At 34.8% G+C, this 17,858-nt stretch overlaps 1 long non-coding RNA gene across 1 annotated transcript in view; it reads right to left on the bottom strand.

The window, feature by feature from the left end:
• Positions 1-2,899: 2,899 nt before the first annotated feature.
• LOC137849744 (uncharacterized) overlaps positions 2,900-17,858 on the bottom strand; it is a 95,986-nt gene continuing 81,027 nt past the window's right edge. Inside the window, exon 3 of the long non-coding RNA XR_011092044.1 lies at positions 2,900-3,485. This is a non-coding gene — a long non-coding RNA (uncharacterized lncRNA). The remainder of the gene's footprint in view (positions 3,486-17,858) is intronic.

The raw sequence follows: 17,858 nt of genomic DNA, 5'->3' as shown, positions 1-17,858 counted from the left end.
TGTTATGCATATGATCCTTCACTCATGAAAACACTGAGCTTCCAAATATCAAAAGCAGGAACAAGGACTGCCTTGGTATACCATTCATTCCTTAAATATCAACTAGTTTTCACAATGAGAAACAGTTTTTCTTGCCCGTTTTCTCACTTCACCAAAGCAAATATCCGTATGTTTCACTACTTTTTTTCCATTTCATTCTTAATAAAAACTCATTTGACCATCAGATAATTTAATTAATCTTGGACTCAAAGTCATATATCTTTTCTGCCTCGTTTGTTCAGCAGGATATATAATCAAAGTGGTCATATTAGCAATACCTTGTTATTTTGTCAAGGATCCAACATGGTAATAACAGAGAAACCAATAGTTACTTATGTAAATATAATGCAGATGGTTCCCCATTGATGAACAACATATTTCGGAGAATAATGAGTTTGTCTGGTGCCAATTAATGTTCAGCACATGCTGTTCCCTTTGTAAAAATTGCATGTACTCCAGAGGGAACTGAAAGAAAAATATCTTATGGTAGAGGATCATTGTATGGGCATAAACATGTACAAGGTATCCATATGGATTACATACAGTGCTTTGTGAAGTCTTTGATTGATTCTGCCTTACATATATATAAAACCATACCCACTGTGTGGGTATGTGGAGAGGTCACTAGTGAAACAGTTTTCTATTAAAATCAGAATAGTTTGTCATATTTCATTTGAGCAGTTTGGTTGTTTGCTTGGCTGGTTGGTTGGTTTGTTGTTGGTTTTGTGTGTGTGTGTGTGTTGGGTTTGTTTGGTTTGGTTTTGCAAAAATATTGATTTGAAAGATGCAAAAAGCCTATATCCCATGTATCTTCCAGTGGGACTACAGAGCAAAATGCATTCACATCCTTCTATAACCTGGAAGTGGATATCTATGACCTTATAAAAACCCTCATTGACTAAACTTCCTTAATTTTCATTACTTTTATTACGATCAACATCTAATGTGGAATTCTCAAAAGAAACTCATGTAACTAAAACTTGCCTCTGAATTTTATTTTTCTAAGTTTGTTTTAATGTTAATCTAGATTCAAAGTGCTTTTTTTATTTAAAAAATATATATATATATAAATTTGTAGTATTAACTTTATCAACATTCAGAAGTTAAATCAAACTTAATATTAAATAAATAAATAAATACAGATGAACATAGAGTATTAGTGTGCAGAATGTGGTTTTATTTTTCAATGTTATTCTTTAAATATATATATATTGCTGGAAAGTCGCAAAACACTGGAATATTTCAGACTGCATACACCGTTTTCCTATTCCAAAAAAATTATTTTAAGTTTATTCCTCTTCAAACTGAGCATGAAGAAAAATCTTTAGGGGAGGAGAAAGCAGGGTGCAACCTCACTTACTTAGGAGACTTGTAGTCAAATAGCGGGAAAGTTTGGGGCGTGTGTACTAAATGGTGTAGTCTAACCTACTCTACAGAATGAAGTTTGCCACTGTCTTCATACTATGACTCCAAATGTCATCCTCATCAAAACAAAGAAATATGGTTTTAAAGAATAGGCATTTCTGCCCTGTTCTCCATGCCTGCAGAATAAAAAATGATTTTCACTAGGAATTTTCCAGTTACTGCATTGAATTACAATAAAAAAATCAGTCTACTTTCACTATAGGTCTCAAGCGCCAGCTTTGAATCTGGCATTCAATTCACTGCTGATCATTGGGGAAAAAAATAAAATAATAATAATAATAATAATAATAATAATAATAATAATAATAATAATAATAATAATAATAATAATAAAGCTGTCTTTGCAGGCTGATCTAGGTCACAGAGTACTTGTTTTCCAAGAATGAAGCTGTGGTGTATTATTACCGAAGAAGTCAGTAATTGCAGGTTCTGATGGTCAATTGCTTTCCTGCATATTAACATCTGTTAGCTCAATTTATAGAGATGGTCAGGTAAATAAGTAGTCCAAGGGCTAAGAGAACAAAAGAAGGAAGCAAACAAACTAAACACTTTAAATGTCACAAACTGCTTGTTTTATCATTTGTCAGTTTAGTACACAATTCTGAAGTAAGTGTTGGACAAATAAAACCAAAATAAAATCTTCCTAGACAGTCTTTGGGGCTTATTGTTTGTTTGTTTTTGGTCATGGTGGTGGTGGTTCTTTTAATATTGTAAATATTTCATCCATAAGTAGCATAACGTTTTTGAACTCACATTTCTCTTGGGCAGGTATTTGAGTTGTCCACTTACCTTCAGAACTGGGAGAGTGCTACCCAACATCATACCCAGAGCTTTAGTTAGGCAATTTCCAACACATGCTATCTGCAGTACACCATTTCTGCTTCTATTACTATCCTGAAAACATTACCTTTGGTGCCAGGAATAAAATTGAATGAATGATAATAAAGAACATGGAGCAAGATAAGGATGTCTATCCTTGATGTTTCTTCCATTTTATTTTTGTCCTTATTGCTGCCTATAATATCTCTGCTCTGTTCCCATTGGCTTTGATTCTCAATTTACAATTGCCCAAGATTCTATGAGCTCCAGCCTCATATTTTAAGGGACTTATTAGAGTACACATACACAAATACGTACACTTTCTCACTGTATATGGCAGTTTTAAATAGAACACAGACAGCAGATCAGTTAATCTATTGGAGAAGGGCAGAAAAATAAATCTTCACACTAGGTTTTTCAGATTTCCTTTTTTTTTTTTTACCACAACCAGCTTGATTGTACTTTCTGAAATGAATGCGTAACAAATGGATACATATATGCAAATGATTGGACAAAATTAAACAACTCTGCAAAAGAAGAACATTTTGTATCTATACTCTTTATTGTTTTCAGTAATCTTTTAGTAATTATGTGATCAAAGTGTTGATACATTTGCTGTATGGTTCAGGAGCATGATAGGCCATAGGAACCCTTGGATGAACCTTTCTTTAAACACCTTGAAGAAAACTTTTTGTGCCTTCTCATCCTCTGAATTTTTGTAGCTAGCAATGCTGCATAAACTTTAACATCACCCTCCCCATTCCAAAGGTGATTGTCCAATTTGGCCAGAATATAGGCCCTTGCAAGCCAGGAAACTGAACAAACTTATTCCCACTGCAGGAATGTCCTCAGAATTCCAGTGTCTTTATTGGCACTTTTTATGGAGGAAATATAGAAAACCTATATCTTTAACTTATTTTATTTTTCCCTAGACCTCACACTGAAAGTCTGTAACTTCTTTTGACTTTTAGCTCAACGCCAGCTAACAGGGTCAAAGTTGAAGTGAAATTTGTTACTTTGCCCTCACTGTTGTGTCAATAGTAATGCCTTTGAAAAGAATGCAGAGTTTTGTTTTTGCCTGTTTCTGCTGACACAAGATTCTCTTGTTACTATTTTTTTGATGCTAAAGGTTTCTTTTTGCTCCATCACACATAGAAGAACAAGTTGATCCTCTTGACTCGCTGTGGTGAGACATACTTTGCCTAGAAAAAAAAAAAAAAAAAAAAAAGTAACATGTGGCCCAGTACATAGAAGTTTTGTCCAGCTGAGGTCTCTGGGGTTACATTTAAATTCTTCTTATTCAAGCATTCTGGGAGAAGGACCACACAGATGTCCAGTCACAAAGAGATCTGTTTTAATAGCAGCAGAACTGACCTTAGTCTCTGTGGCTATATACTGGTAAATAGTCCATAGCTCACAAACATTCACATTAATTAAATATCAACACAGTTCCTACTGCAGTTTTGGCTCAGCTACTACTCTTTCATATTATGATTGGGAGACACTGGTATATGTTATACATAACAGGGACTATTCCTAGAGATGTGTGACTACTATATTTGGGAAGGGGTAAAGTTTGGGCATGTGAGATATAGCACAGCTTCAGGGGAAAAAAAAAAAAAAAAAAAGGAACAAACAAACAAACAAACAAAAACAGTCACAGGTCTCCTTCATTTAGGAATAGTCAGTAGTCAACTTAATCAGATTTAAAATAGCCCCTTGGGCTGTTGATCTTCAGGCTATTCAAGATCCTTAACCCAAGAGTACAGTGAAGTGGATAAGGTAACTAGAAAACTCAGCAGTGCTGACCCTGCTCATCATCCCTTCTAGAGGATGGGGCCATGGAGTGCCAGAACAGAGAGAAACTCCTAACACACAAGCTGACACTGGAGAATACAGGAGAAGAGCTTCGGCTGGTGGAATCAGGAAGAAATCTGGGTCATATCAAGAGTTCATGTCCTTTGTACGGAGAATTTTATGAAACAAGACACCCCATGACATTTGGCATCAAACAACTAAGAGAGCACAGTCTGGCACTGTGGGTTTAGTAGGTGACAGTGATGTTCTAACAGCAGTATTTTACAAGAAACAGCAATTGCCATGAAGAGGTGATGGTTTATATCAACACTAGTTTTGTTTGCTGACACTTAGCAGAGATGGCACATTTCTCAGCATAACACAACCAAATTCAAATATTACCAGTATAAGATAGTAGCTGGAATTTTTTTAGCCCACTGGCTACTTTTGTTCTAATTCACACAAGACATTTACAAAGTCTCTATGATAAAATAAAGAACCTTTTAGCCCATGCTACTATAATGAACTATACGTGTCTGTCAGCTGCACATGCTTTATATGCAGTGGAGTCCATTGTCACCTGCAGAGACATTAATTTTCTGATTTAAAACACCATAGACCTATAAGCATTTAAACATTTAAACATTATGAGTAGACTTTTAAAATAAAAAGCAGTACAACATGAAATAGTGTGAACATTTTAATTTAAAAAAAAAAAAAAAAAGAAAAAGAAAAAAAGGTATAATTGTTTTTCTCTGTTATTTGGGTGGGTTTCCAGCTGAGAAACTCTGAAATATGAAAAACCTTTTAGATCTATTGATGAATATTACTTTATTCACTTACAGATTTGGGTACATGGATAGACTATACTAGCATTTTGCCTAGTTAAAACAACCTTTATTTCCTCTGGGGACATCCCCTTAGAAAATCCTCACACAGTAGAGTGATCTTCAGTATTTGTTCAGTTTCAGTTCATTTTCAATCTATAAACAAATTTTTTAAAAAAGGGGGGGGGAGGAAGGGATTTAGTAGAAATATAATTGTCTCTAGCATGTGGATCATGGACATCAAAATGCAGTTATATGGAGTAGACTAAATGAAGTACCACTTACTCATGTTTCTTTTTATGGGTCTAAAGGATATTCCTGCTACTTTGCCTGTGCTCATGTTCTTAGGAACTAAGCTCTGGAGCTCCTCGAAGACACAAGAGAAAGAAAAAAGCATCTTTACAACTACATAATATTGATTTTAAAAAAGAAATAAATCATAATAATCATCTCACATTTTCTAGCCTTATACATCTAGTCATATTTATTAGTGATTTATACTATGCGGTCATAATAGCAACTATGAAGAAGAGCTTTCTTCAGTGTTCAGCAGTTACAGAGCACAATAATAAATACATCTCATTTTTGTGTAAATTCTATCTTGGAGCTTTTTACAGATGAATATCTTTCTTCCAAACTGTATTCTAAAATGACAAACATACAAAAAGCTAAGACCACAAAACTGTATGTAGAAAGGTATGGATTTCAAAAAGAGCATAATGAATAGTAATGGAGACACTTTGCTACACTGCATGCTTTCCTGATTTGCAATTCCAGAAGACAACTTTCCAAAAAGATGATTTATTTATTGTCAAAAGTTTATATAGCTCCCCTCCCCCTCCAAAACAAACAAACAAACAAAAAAAAAAAAAAACAAACAACAACAACAACAAACGTTTCTAGTTCCATCTAAAAATCAGTGATGTTTCTTTAGACCATGACTCTTGAGAGGGAGCTTGAGAAACCTCTCATCTCCATTCTAAGTTTAATTTTAGCTGCTGTTAAAACCACATTTCCTTTACTTTCATTCCTTTCTCCAACTTGGCAGTAATCTGCCAGATTTTTTATTCATACCAATAATATCTTACAGTTTATTTTACTAGAAAGATGAACTCAGTCTCTCCTCATAGTCTCCTTAGTCCCTCTCCTTCCACTGAAGGTCTCTACATTCCCCAGTCATCTCTCCTTTACATCATCCTAGGTAGAATTCATTTTTTTGGATGTGAATGATATGACAGTCAAGGGTGGTCTGATTTGAACCCTACATGATGTCAATTCTGGCTTCATGTCTCTAATAGAAGAACTTCGACTTACAAATACAAGAATTTCAGTTTCCTGTGGATTTATTGCATTCATGTGTTGCTCACAAGAGCCCCATGCTTTTGACCACTATACAAAGCTCTCATCTTCAGTCATCTTCAGCTGATAGGGGCCTATAAAAAGACTTCAATTTGAGAAAAGGACTCTGTCCCAGTTCTGTTTCTACATATTACAGCTCTTCATCCTTATATCTTGATGATATGTTTTGATGTTGGCTCCCAGTTTTGTGACATAAACAGTTCTTATTACCATAATTCTGTTTCACTCACATATATCATTAGCTTACATTGAGATGATCTGGAGAACAACCTTTGACTTTCACCAACAATTCACATTTAAAACCAAAGAGATGGTTTTCTAATGCCATGTAAAATTCTGACTTTTTATTTTTAAGCATAAAAGTCAAGGAAATTTGATAGCTGCAGCTATGTTTGTCAAATGGTTGCAAGGGTACGTAGGGACATGGCTTATTGGGTAATATTAGTGGTTGAGGGACAGTTGGACTAGATGATCTTGGGGGTCTTTTCCACCCTTAATGTTTCTATGATTCTGCGAATCAAAATCTAGAGCTAGACTATATATTTGTGTGACCTGCTCCCCCACCTCAAAAAAAAAAAAAAAAAGTGTTTATCTTCAGGTGACTTAAGATCCTGCTCAAGATAAGTTAATGCAAAGAAGTTGAGACTGTACACCTACCGATAGATGGGGACCATAAACCATTCTGAGACTTCATGAACATAATGGAACATTATCCATAGTAAGTAATGTCTTATTTTGAGTTACCAAAACAGTACATCCCAAGCCTTTATAGAAATGTAAAGTATGTAGTTAGGCAACTGAAAATCAAAAAAATACTCCAGAAGGAAATATTTTTCCAGAGCAGTGACACTGAGTATGCTGTGTTAGTTTGTGCTTGTGTGCTAAAAGTCATATTCAGGTACGTAGAAAAGGTTGTGCTTCTGTCATAGAAATGAGAGACAAATGAAAAAGAAAGGAATGATTTCTGAAGAGGAGGCATTGGTTGTCATTTTCTGGCTGAAGTCCAGTCCTATCTTATCTTTCTTCCTCAAGAAAAGCACCTGCAGAACAACAAAACACAATGCAACATGTAGTAGAGACTCATCCCTGAGTCTTCAGTTCTGAGATAACCTTAGCTGTAGATAGTCCTGTAAAAAACTGCTATAATTCATTACGAAACATTAACTAGTAATGTCTGACTGTGTGTCATGTTTCTATGCATGTATATTTAAAAAGGACTGCTGCACAAAGACGTGCAAGTGGAACCTAACCTTACTAGTGGAAAAATTACTAATGGAGTTGAATGGATAACAAGTTTTATGAGGAGCAGCTGAGGGAGCTAGGGTTGTTTATCTTGGAGAAAAGAAAGGTCAGGGGAGACCTAACTGTACTTTACAATTATCTTAAAGAAGATTGTAGTGAGGTGGGGAATCAGGCTCTTCTCCCAAGCACCAAGTGATAAGACAAGGGAAAATAGCCTCAAGTTATGCCAGGGGAGGTTTAGGTTGTCTCTTAGTATTAAGAGAAATGTATTTACTGAAAGGGTTACTGAATGGGCTGCCCAGAGAAGTGGTTGATTCACCATCCCTGGAGGACTTCAAGAAATGTGTAGATGCAGAACTTCGGAGTATGGTTTAGTGATGGACTAGTGCTAGGTTAAAGGCTGGACTAGGTGATCATAGAGGTCTTTTCTGACCTGAATGATTCTATGATTCTATTGATTATAGGTAGATTTCCATGTGTAATAGTAATCTCTGACCATGCTAATGGCTTCATAAATATATCATAGCTTTGTATGGTTAAGGCAATAGTCAAGATGTCTCAGTTTGTGCTGAACAGAAAGTAGTCAGGAAGAAATAGAGAAGAACAAAGATCCTCTTGAAAAGTAAAAGTAGTAGCCCTCTTTTAGTCTGGCAGGTCAAAATAGTTTTTAAATGAAGTGGGAACCATTCCCTTTTTGAAACATGAGCAAACAAACACAAAACATCAAACACTGAAGTTTTAGCACTGCTTTGGACACTTAGCTCTTATAATCTCAGCCACTGGGACTGTACAGACTCTACTGCCTTGAGAAAAATCACATTTAACGAGAGGGAAGAAGCAGGGTCACCTTTCCTAACAGAGGTGAAAAATACAGATTCCTGTATTCCAGTCATTGCCTAAAAACAGGGCCATACCACTTGGCCTCACCATCAGAAAGCATGTGTCTATGCATCACACATACTCCAACAGAACTGTAGTATAGGAAAATAGCTGAGCAAGCTCCATTTGTTAGTTGCAGTTAGGCTTTATTAATTTGGGGAAACTAAGAGATCTGCAGGGCTGCGTTGTGGACACAATGTAAGTCATTAGTGTGAAACTGTGAAACAGGGAGAAGCAGACAATGTTGTGGGTACTAGGACTTCTTTACCTCCCCGGGTTATCAGCATCTAAATGAAAGTAATCCTCCCCACAACCCCCATGCCTGGAATGAATCTAAATTCTAAGTGTGTATGTGTGTGTGTTTCTGATCTCTGGGGTTGTCTTTATATACCTTCTGTATGTTCTGTTTTGTTTGTTTTTGTTTTGTTTGTTTGTTTGTTTTTTAATTACATCTTTCCTTTCTTGAACAAGTTCAGCTTAAATGACAAGAAGAAAAAAAAAAAAAAAGCATAGCCAAAAGGCTTCTGTATCCTGCTGACAATATAACCTGTGGAAATTATCTTGCTTCCAATTAAAACTGATGCTAATTATAGTATATCATATCCAAAATCTTTACTTTGCTTTCTTGATCAAAAAACAAGGACAGGTAATTCCCCTTTCCCATTCTTTTTAATTACTCCTATTGACAGCAAGGATGGTCTCAGATCTCAGAGCCAACACTGAGAGATTAAAGCATGTTTTCTTTACAAAGCCCACAAATTTAAGGCTCAAAATGAACTTTAATGGGAATAGTTTCAACTGCAAATTTAAAATTTAGCATGAAATCTTAGTACTATTGAAGTAGATACGACATTTTCAAGGAGTGATTCAGGTGGAAATAATATTTTATGTTGACCTCCCTCTCATCCCTTAACCTGCCTAAGGTCATGAATATCATCTGTATTTATTCATAATTTGTATTACGTCTTTACCCAGCACTGTTGTGCTAGCTGCTGCACAAATATCTGGTGATATCTAGTTCCAAAATAAATTGTTTAACACGAGTAGAGCAAGAAAGTAAGAAGAGAGTGAAAATCCGAGTGTTAAGTAACTGAGACCATTTTCATTTAAAAAAAAGTGATCCAACAGCTAAGTATGTCTAACAAAAGGAGAATTTCAAATTCGTTGTGTAACACAGACTATTATGCACAATAAGCATACATTCTCACAAGTTTTATTGCATTCAGGTGTTGACTCTTTTCCATTCCACTTCTCCAGTTACTTCTCTGAAGAATGTTTTTTATCTTTTTTTTTTTTTTACTTCTTGGTCATCCTATATGATTAACCTCGGTTCCTAGGGGTCTTTTTGCAAGTTAAAAAATACCCTTAATATTTGAGAATATTTAAATTAATTAAGATGAACATGTCTTACTGCTTCTTGAAATGGGTGCATCTTACAAACAAATAAGATTGATGTGAATAGTATCACATCCTCTATATGGAATGTCTCAATTTTTTAATTAAAGAACCATCTAATCATCTTGTAGATTAAATATTATATATATATATTATATTTATTTATATATTTATATATTTATACATTTATATATTTATATAAATATATTTTTATATATGTTTTTATATATTTATATATATAATAAATATATATATTTCATCTACATATATGAATATCATACATGATATATATATATCATATTCCAGTGTTACCCATAGCTTGCGGGACAGAGAGAAGGACATGTAAAATTAACATAACATTGTTTACATGTTTCTTGTCGCAGAGGATGTAATTGCACTAGCAAGCATGTTGAGACTACTCCTGTGAGCAGTCATAGCTATTGTGCATTGAATGTATGGAGTTGTTAGGAGTTTTGCTCACTTTTTTGCTAGCATGTAAAACACCACCTTCTATGAACAGGCCATCTACACCACTAATCCTTCTATAGAAGGCAGGCTGTCCTGTTTGGGTTTGGGAAATTTGAGATGTTAGCATACTGCAGGTGCAGCTGACAAGACAAGTTGCAGCTTCAGAGTTCATCAAGAGGAGACAAGTCAATTAAGCTAATTAATACAATTTCTCACATCTAGCCGTTCCAGGGGCAGATGTAGAGGAATAGTCTGCTCAAGGCAGAGAGATGAAAGGGATGGTCACCTACCTGAAAGTTACCACTTGCTCCTCATTAGTATGACTGCCTCATGACTCTGTTAATACTGTTAATTGGATAGACTGTTAATACATGCTGTCCAGAATTAAAAACATGTTGCTCACAGAAGATCCTCCTCTTTTTATGCAGAGATGCTGTAGAAATGCTATTGTTCTGTCTATGGAAACAGCTCATGTTTTTGTTTTCTCTACTACTCTGGAAGTTCTCAATAAGAAGTTCACAGATACAGTTTATGAGACATAAATTCTAGCTGTAATGACTGAATTACACATTTAAATTAAGGCAGGATTAAAAGCTTTTGTATCATTTACCCAACTCTCAAAGCTAAACACGTGATGCATACGGCATCATGAGTGCAGACACTGTGTTAAATTCACTATATTCAAACTGCCTCATTTTAAGTGATCATGCAACACAGTTGAACTCTGTGTTGAACTGTGATTAGAGTGCTTATACAGCATTTTAATGACAGAGACAATAGCAGTACTTGTACCTTCCTGTGCAAAAAAAGTTCCTTAAAACTAGCAATATTTTACATAAGAAGGATGAATTGTTGTTCTTTTCCCCTGCCCACTACCAAACACTGGATGGCAAAGCAACGTACTGCATCAAGTAGGAAGTCATGATTCTCTAGTAGCACAGAAGAAAATATCAAGATAGAGGTTCTTCAAGAACTTCAAGACTATGAGTAACTCCAGACCACCATTGCTATATATGTCAGGGTAACAAAATATTGAGTGTCCAGCAGGGTGAAGAGAGGATCAAACCACAGATTTTGTGTGGGAGCTTTGCTCCTTTTATTGGATTATTTAAAAGGGCTTTGAGTTTTAGTTATATAAATTTCTGTGTTCAGTCATGACAAGTTCAAGTGTCTGGATTCATGAAGACTTGGCACATGTTGTACAAGCAGGCATGTAAACTGGATATTAAAATTTTAACATCTTTTGCATTTTCTGGTCCAAATACTGGTTTCTAATTTGCCTTCCTGTCATTTTATTTGTCTTAGGCTAACGCAAAATGATTGATAGACCAAATGGCCACAGGAGAAAAACAGAGATGGTACTTTGCTCAGAGAGAGAGTTGGGTGAAGCCAGAAAGAATCATAAAGGTCATTCAGCCTAATCTTACATTATTGTTTTCAGGCAGTGATTCCTGCATCTGATTAGTAACTGCAGTAACTTATAAAACAATAGGGAAAAAAAAAAAAAAAAAAGCATCCCAGATTTAAAGACTTAGTATGCCTAAGACTCACACCTTCTCTGGGAGTTGTGTCTGATAGCTCTTTATCCTCATGTTAGGAAAAAAAAATTGCAGTTTGAAATATGACCTGAAATTTTAGTCATTTTACTTTTTTTTTTCTGTTATGTTATAAAGTGCTTCCCATAATTTAATGAATTAGGAAAGACATAATGAAAAAAATGCAGTTCTTCCCCCCCAGACTAATACAAAAATATTATTTTTGTTCACTCAATACTATAGTTATGAGAAATTTAGATTTTATAAAAAATATGCAGATTTCTAGTAGATATGAAAGCCATATGTATTCTCGTATAAATTTAACATTATCAAGTGAGTCAGCTTTCACTGCCAACAACACAGTGTATCACCACCTAATTTAATTAGGGTGAGAGCATATTTTGTGGGTTATGTTTAATGGGCAAGCACAGTTGAAATAATGAACATAAATAGCAAATAAGCAAACACTGGAGGTAATACAACCATTCAGAAGCATAACAGTTTCTGCGTTCCTCAGAACAAAACATATTGGAACTATGAGTCCTGTCTGAGAAAAAAAGATTTGAATATAATAATACATAGACATTTGAATACAACCAGCATTTCAATGTTGTCTATGTCAATGACAGAGATGCGCTTCATACATGCAAATAAATTGCAATTGAATGAGAATCTCTGAATCAGCTCCTTGGGCTAAAATGATATTAAACCTCAAACACAGGCAGGGATAATATATTATATGTGCATCAAAAAGCCCTATTAAGTTGAGAGTATCAATAAGGTAAGAAGTGAAACAGACTGTAAAAATTAACAGATAGCAAATGATAAGCACATGGCCAGTGTTCTATGTTAAATCTATGTTAACATAGACTTAGGGAATTGACTATGTACTGTTAAAAAAAATATTAAAAAAAAAAAAAAAAAAAAAAAAAGAGTTGTCCTGCTTGAATGGTGTTTGGTTTAAAGCAATGAGAGATGTCCTTGTTTAGTATTTCAGAAAAAATAAAATAAAAAAATCTCATAGGTCAGTAATTTATATATGTATGAGGTGTATGTGCATGTGTGTGTGTATTTGTATATTACATGTATATCTGATACGCGTTGTGAAGGCAGTTGGCAACTTCTGTTGGTAAGTATGACTAATCAAAGATTTTGTAGAAAGTGACAGAACTCCAAACTGCATCTGTGTAGAGTCCAAGAGCAATTCTGTGTTTTGCAAGAAACACATCAAAACAGATTTTTGCCCTGAAAATATTTTCCATTGTGGTGGCAGGAGGATACCAGTAGTAGGAGGATACCAGTAGTAGGAGGATAGTAATAGTAATAGTAATAATAATAAATAATAATAATAATAATAAAAGCTTACTATTTAGGCCACTAGTCCAGTAAAGGGAACTGTTAGCCATTGAACATATTTATGCAGTTGAGAGAGTGCACAGAAATAAATCCTGCTTCAAGTTGCATATAATGGGTTGAAAATTCTAGAATAAACATTTAACTTCAGTAGAATGTTGTGTACCACCAATTTAAAAGTCCACTAGAAAAGCCACAGTTAAAACCATACAAGCAACATATCAAAAGAAAACTGTCAGAATTAAACAACCATTTGCAAATCATGCACAGAAACAGCAGGACAAAGGGTCTGTTATCCTCTGTTTATTTCCTTGAACCCTTTAGCATATATTATGTACTCCACTGAAATTAAGGAAACAGTTGAGCAATCCGTAATTTGTCCCAAGTTTGGAGCTGGTGGGTAGAGACATTTGCCTTGATGGTGTCACATGCTTCCAAGCAGAATTATGCATGGGAACAGGCCTGATTCTCCCATCAAGATTTAATCTTGTTTTGGACCGTATAAGAGAGATGTTGCAGGCAAAGAGTTTGACTAAAATTCCACCAAGACAATTTTGTTGTGGAATATTAACAAGTCTCAGTAAGACAGGGGACTACTTTTTTTGTTATATAAGATTGTTTTTCTTCTTTTTTTCTTCTTTTTTTTTTTTTTCAATTTCCTTTGACATAGGATTCGAGTTCAATGTTATGTTTTCGTGCAATCTTAAAAATTTAGTTCTATCACTGTTATCTCAAAGCTGTGTAATTTTCTGACTTTTCAAATCTGTTGATCAAGACAGCTGGCAAGAGGCAGAAAATAAAGAAGTCTAGAGTCTCAATCTACAGAGGTCATCATTAAGTTATTAGTGCTTATCTACAAATAGTATTTGAAGACTTTATTTGTAGCTATTTTCTCCATCTAAAGCAATTTCTTTTGATGAAATATATTTGCAGATTAGAATAAGTCCAAATATATTTCACCGCCAGTTTTATAAATTGATATCCTATATAGTACATGCATGTTTTGGAGACTGGTCTGGTTCTTTATATCAGAAAGTATGACAGATTTTCCCGTGCCTCAAAAACCAATAATCAATTTCTGAAATATATTAAATAGATAATAATTTATTTAACTATCTCTTAATACTCTGAATATTTCAGTTAAGCACATTTTAAGATCACTTCACATGCTTTATTAGAGGACTGGAACCTCAGATATGTTTTATTCAGAAATAATAATAATAATAATAATAACAACAACAACTACTACTAGTAGTAGTAGTAGTAGTAGTAGTAGTAGTAGTAGTAGTAGTAGTGGCCAATATTATCTTGTCCTCTTTTTCAAGTTCTGAATTGACTTCCTGCTACGAGACAAAAGAATGAGTTGACTTGGTCTGCCTTAATACATATTTTATGCATATATAGTCCTATATATACTTGGCTACCAAAACAGTGTACTTACACCTAAAGCCTTAAAAACAGATTTTAGGTAAAAAATAATGGTTATAAAGGAGAGCCAAGAATTTAAAATGCCTTATATTTCATTTCCCAAAGCTCTAATTCTCTTCCATGTCTACTCAATAGCCAGTGATATGATTCAGTGAAAAGAACAGAACCAGCTACTCTCAATAAGCAGATTAATGTGTATCACAGGAACATGAAACATGATTTTAATTTTATAAGTGTTGAGAGCAAATATTTTGATTATTCATCAGTTCCTTCTACAACCATGTAAAAGTGTAAGAATTCAGTCTCGTGGAGTTTTCAATGCCTTCTGTTCTCACTTATGATCCCTTTTATTCACGTGTTTAGGGAAAATAATAAAATTTACAGAGGGAAATAAACTGCCCGCAGAATAATGGTTGAATGTCGAGTTGTTACCTGTTATTTCATACTTATATTTACCACCAGACTGGTAAATAAAAATCATGCACAATTTGAACAGATGTTGAGGGGATCTATGGAGGCAATAGAGAATAATTCATGTTAATGTGGTTCTTTCCCATCTCCCCAGTCCTTTCTACCTGTACTGTTGTTCAGAGAAAAAGAGATTTGGAGTTGTAAAATATGCTCTTTTATAAATAACATATATCAATGACTGGGGTGCTAGGAAGTATTCAGGGGCAAATCACCCAGTTTCAGCAGCTTGATCAGATACTAATGTGGATTGTCAATTTTTCCAAGCAGTAACGTCTATTCTATTTCACAAGAAGATTGAAGGTCTGACTTAAGTATTACTGCTGCATTGGAGGTTTTATAGACCCCGGAATATCTCTGTGCCATTTGTCAGAGTACTGTAATGAAATAATAGCTCTTGTCTCCAAGCAGAGGAATATCTAGTGCCATAGAAATGCCCTTAGTGAACAAGGGAAGTGATCCTACCACTTTTATTCACTTATGAAGGGCTTTACCCCTTTAATAGAATCACTTTTCCAAGACCCAATTTGTAAGAGTGAAGGAGGCAGAATCTGGCCTTTCATAAACCATTTGCTACCTCTGAAACTACATTTACATTTTCCAGGATACAATTAAAAGCACAACATTTTGCCAAAGACATTTGAAGTTTAAATACATGTTATTGCAGTTTGGTATTTGTGGGGATTACTTGGGTGTATAACCTTTAAAAGTGGAAAAAAGCCAACATTTTCAAGTTGTTTGGATTGTAAACATTTAGAGATTACACACTCATGTAACAGAAAAAGAACTTTGTTCCACTTACATAATCATGTCACTAAACATATAAAGAAGCCTCTTCAAGCTGATATTGTGCAGGCTTAAAAATGACTGCAGTGTTACATACATCATGTCATTTTTTTTATAACAAATGCCTTCAGGCACAGTACTGCATAAGAGAGGCCAAGTAGCAGCACCTCCACAAGGGAACCCTAGGGGACAAACAAACAACTTTAAAAGTCATTACAGTTCCTTTTCTGTTCCTCTTATTCCTAAGTGTATGGACAGAAGTGGGAATTAGCTGACATTGGTGTCCCCAAACTATCTCTTTTTGTATCACTTATTGGGCATTTCAGAGATTCCCCCCATCTAAGAACACACAAATATGAATCATAGACATGCTGAAACACATAAAACAGGCAATCTATTTCTGTAGGGAAAAAATATTAATCACAATCTTAATATACCTTAGAATAATTTCCACTGTAAGCTAAGTGAAGAGAGTCTGGAAAGGATTTAATACTGCACAGCTTACATTGTCTTCAATGGATGTAAGATTAAAAATTCCAAAGAAAGTGTGGCTTGCATGCTAAAGTATTCTGCTTCAATAAGGAGCTTTATATGTTTAAGCTACCAGCCATTCTCTTTTATAGGATCAGGACAAATTAAAACACGCTGGAGCTAAGTAACAGACAAGTTACAATCAGATCGCAATGCAGAAAATAAAATATTCATCTGTTGCTTATTTTTGTTGAAAAAAAAATAAAGTTAGCCATAGATTGAACCCATGTTCAGTATTGCAAGCCCAAATCCAGTAGGTAGAACATTGCAGACATAAAGGCACTTCCAAATGTATGTTTCCAAATGTCTACATTAACTAAGTCAAGCTGACAAGAACATACTGTGGATATATTTTCTTCTATATTGTGATCGACTCAAAGCTGTGTAGTCAGGGAATACTTACTAAAACACTTTGATTTAGACTTGTATGACTCCATGATGTGTTCCTTTTATTTGTATTCTAGCTGTTTTATTTATGTGGTTTTTTAAATAAACCATTAAAATAACCTTTCTTCAACTCCTCTTTTCCAAGTATCGCTTTCCTTGGAGATGTATTTGGTCAAAGAGGGCACGCACCTCCTTCTAACACTCACTCTTGGTAGAAATCATGGAATCTTAGATTGGAAGGGAGCTTAAAGATCGTCCAATTCCAACCCCCCTTCCATGGGCAAGGATGCCACCCACCAGATCAGGTTGCTCAGGGCCCCATCCAACCTTGTCTTGAACGCTTCCAGAGATGAGGCATCCACAGCTTCTCTGGGCAACCTGTTCCAGTGCCTCACCATCCCCTGAGTAAAGAAATTCTTATATCTAATCTAAACCTACCCTCTTTTAATTTAAAAATAAATAAATAAATAAATAAATAAATAAATATGACATTATTTGACTAAGCAAAAAGTTGCTCTCCAGAAATATACAGCTTGCTTGCTTACTTGTTACTATAGACAGTCTTGCACCTCCTGCCTGTTACATATATGTATTATTAAAAGGGCTGCAACAGGAAAGTCATTGTTTGAATTCTAAATTTGGAAAATAAGCAGTCTTTCCATATAATCATCTTCTTTCCCCTTCTTTTACCCACATTTTTTCCTCACCATTGTAAATTAAAATTTTCCCTTTTCCTTCCCTGTTTGTTTTTTGTTTGTTTTTTTTTGTTTGTTTGTTTTTTTCACTTACCAGAGATATATCACTTTTTCAAGAGGGCCTATTTTCTTGAAGAGAAATTAGAATAAAAGTAAACTTCAATAAGGAACTGTTGGGGAAAGGACAAGGTGGATTAGACAGTTCTTTCAAATGACATCTATCTTAGGAGATGTTGTGCTTTTATTTTTGGAAAGGACTAAACTTCTTTTCTTCATCACAAATGGGGCTAATCTTTCTAAAACAGTGCAACTTCATTCTAATGAGAAGGATATTACATTAGAATGCTCTCTGGAAAAATGGAAGGGACCATACTTACACATGCATAAAAATTTGAGCAGCCCTTAATTTCTTTCTGATAGACTTT

The sequence above is a fragment of the Anas acuta genome, chromosome 1 (genome assembly GCF_963932015.1).
Source record: "Anas acuta chromosome 1, bAnaAcu1.1, whole genome shotgun sequence".
In the NCBI taxonomy this organism is placed as follows: domain Eukaryota; kingdom Metazoa; phylum Chordata; class Aves; order Anseriformes; family Anatidae; genus Anas; species Anas acuta.
This window is presented reverse-complemented; position numbering and strand designations above follow the sequence as displayed.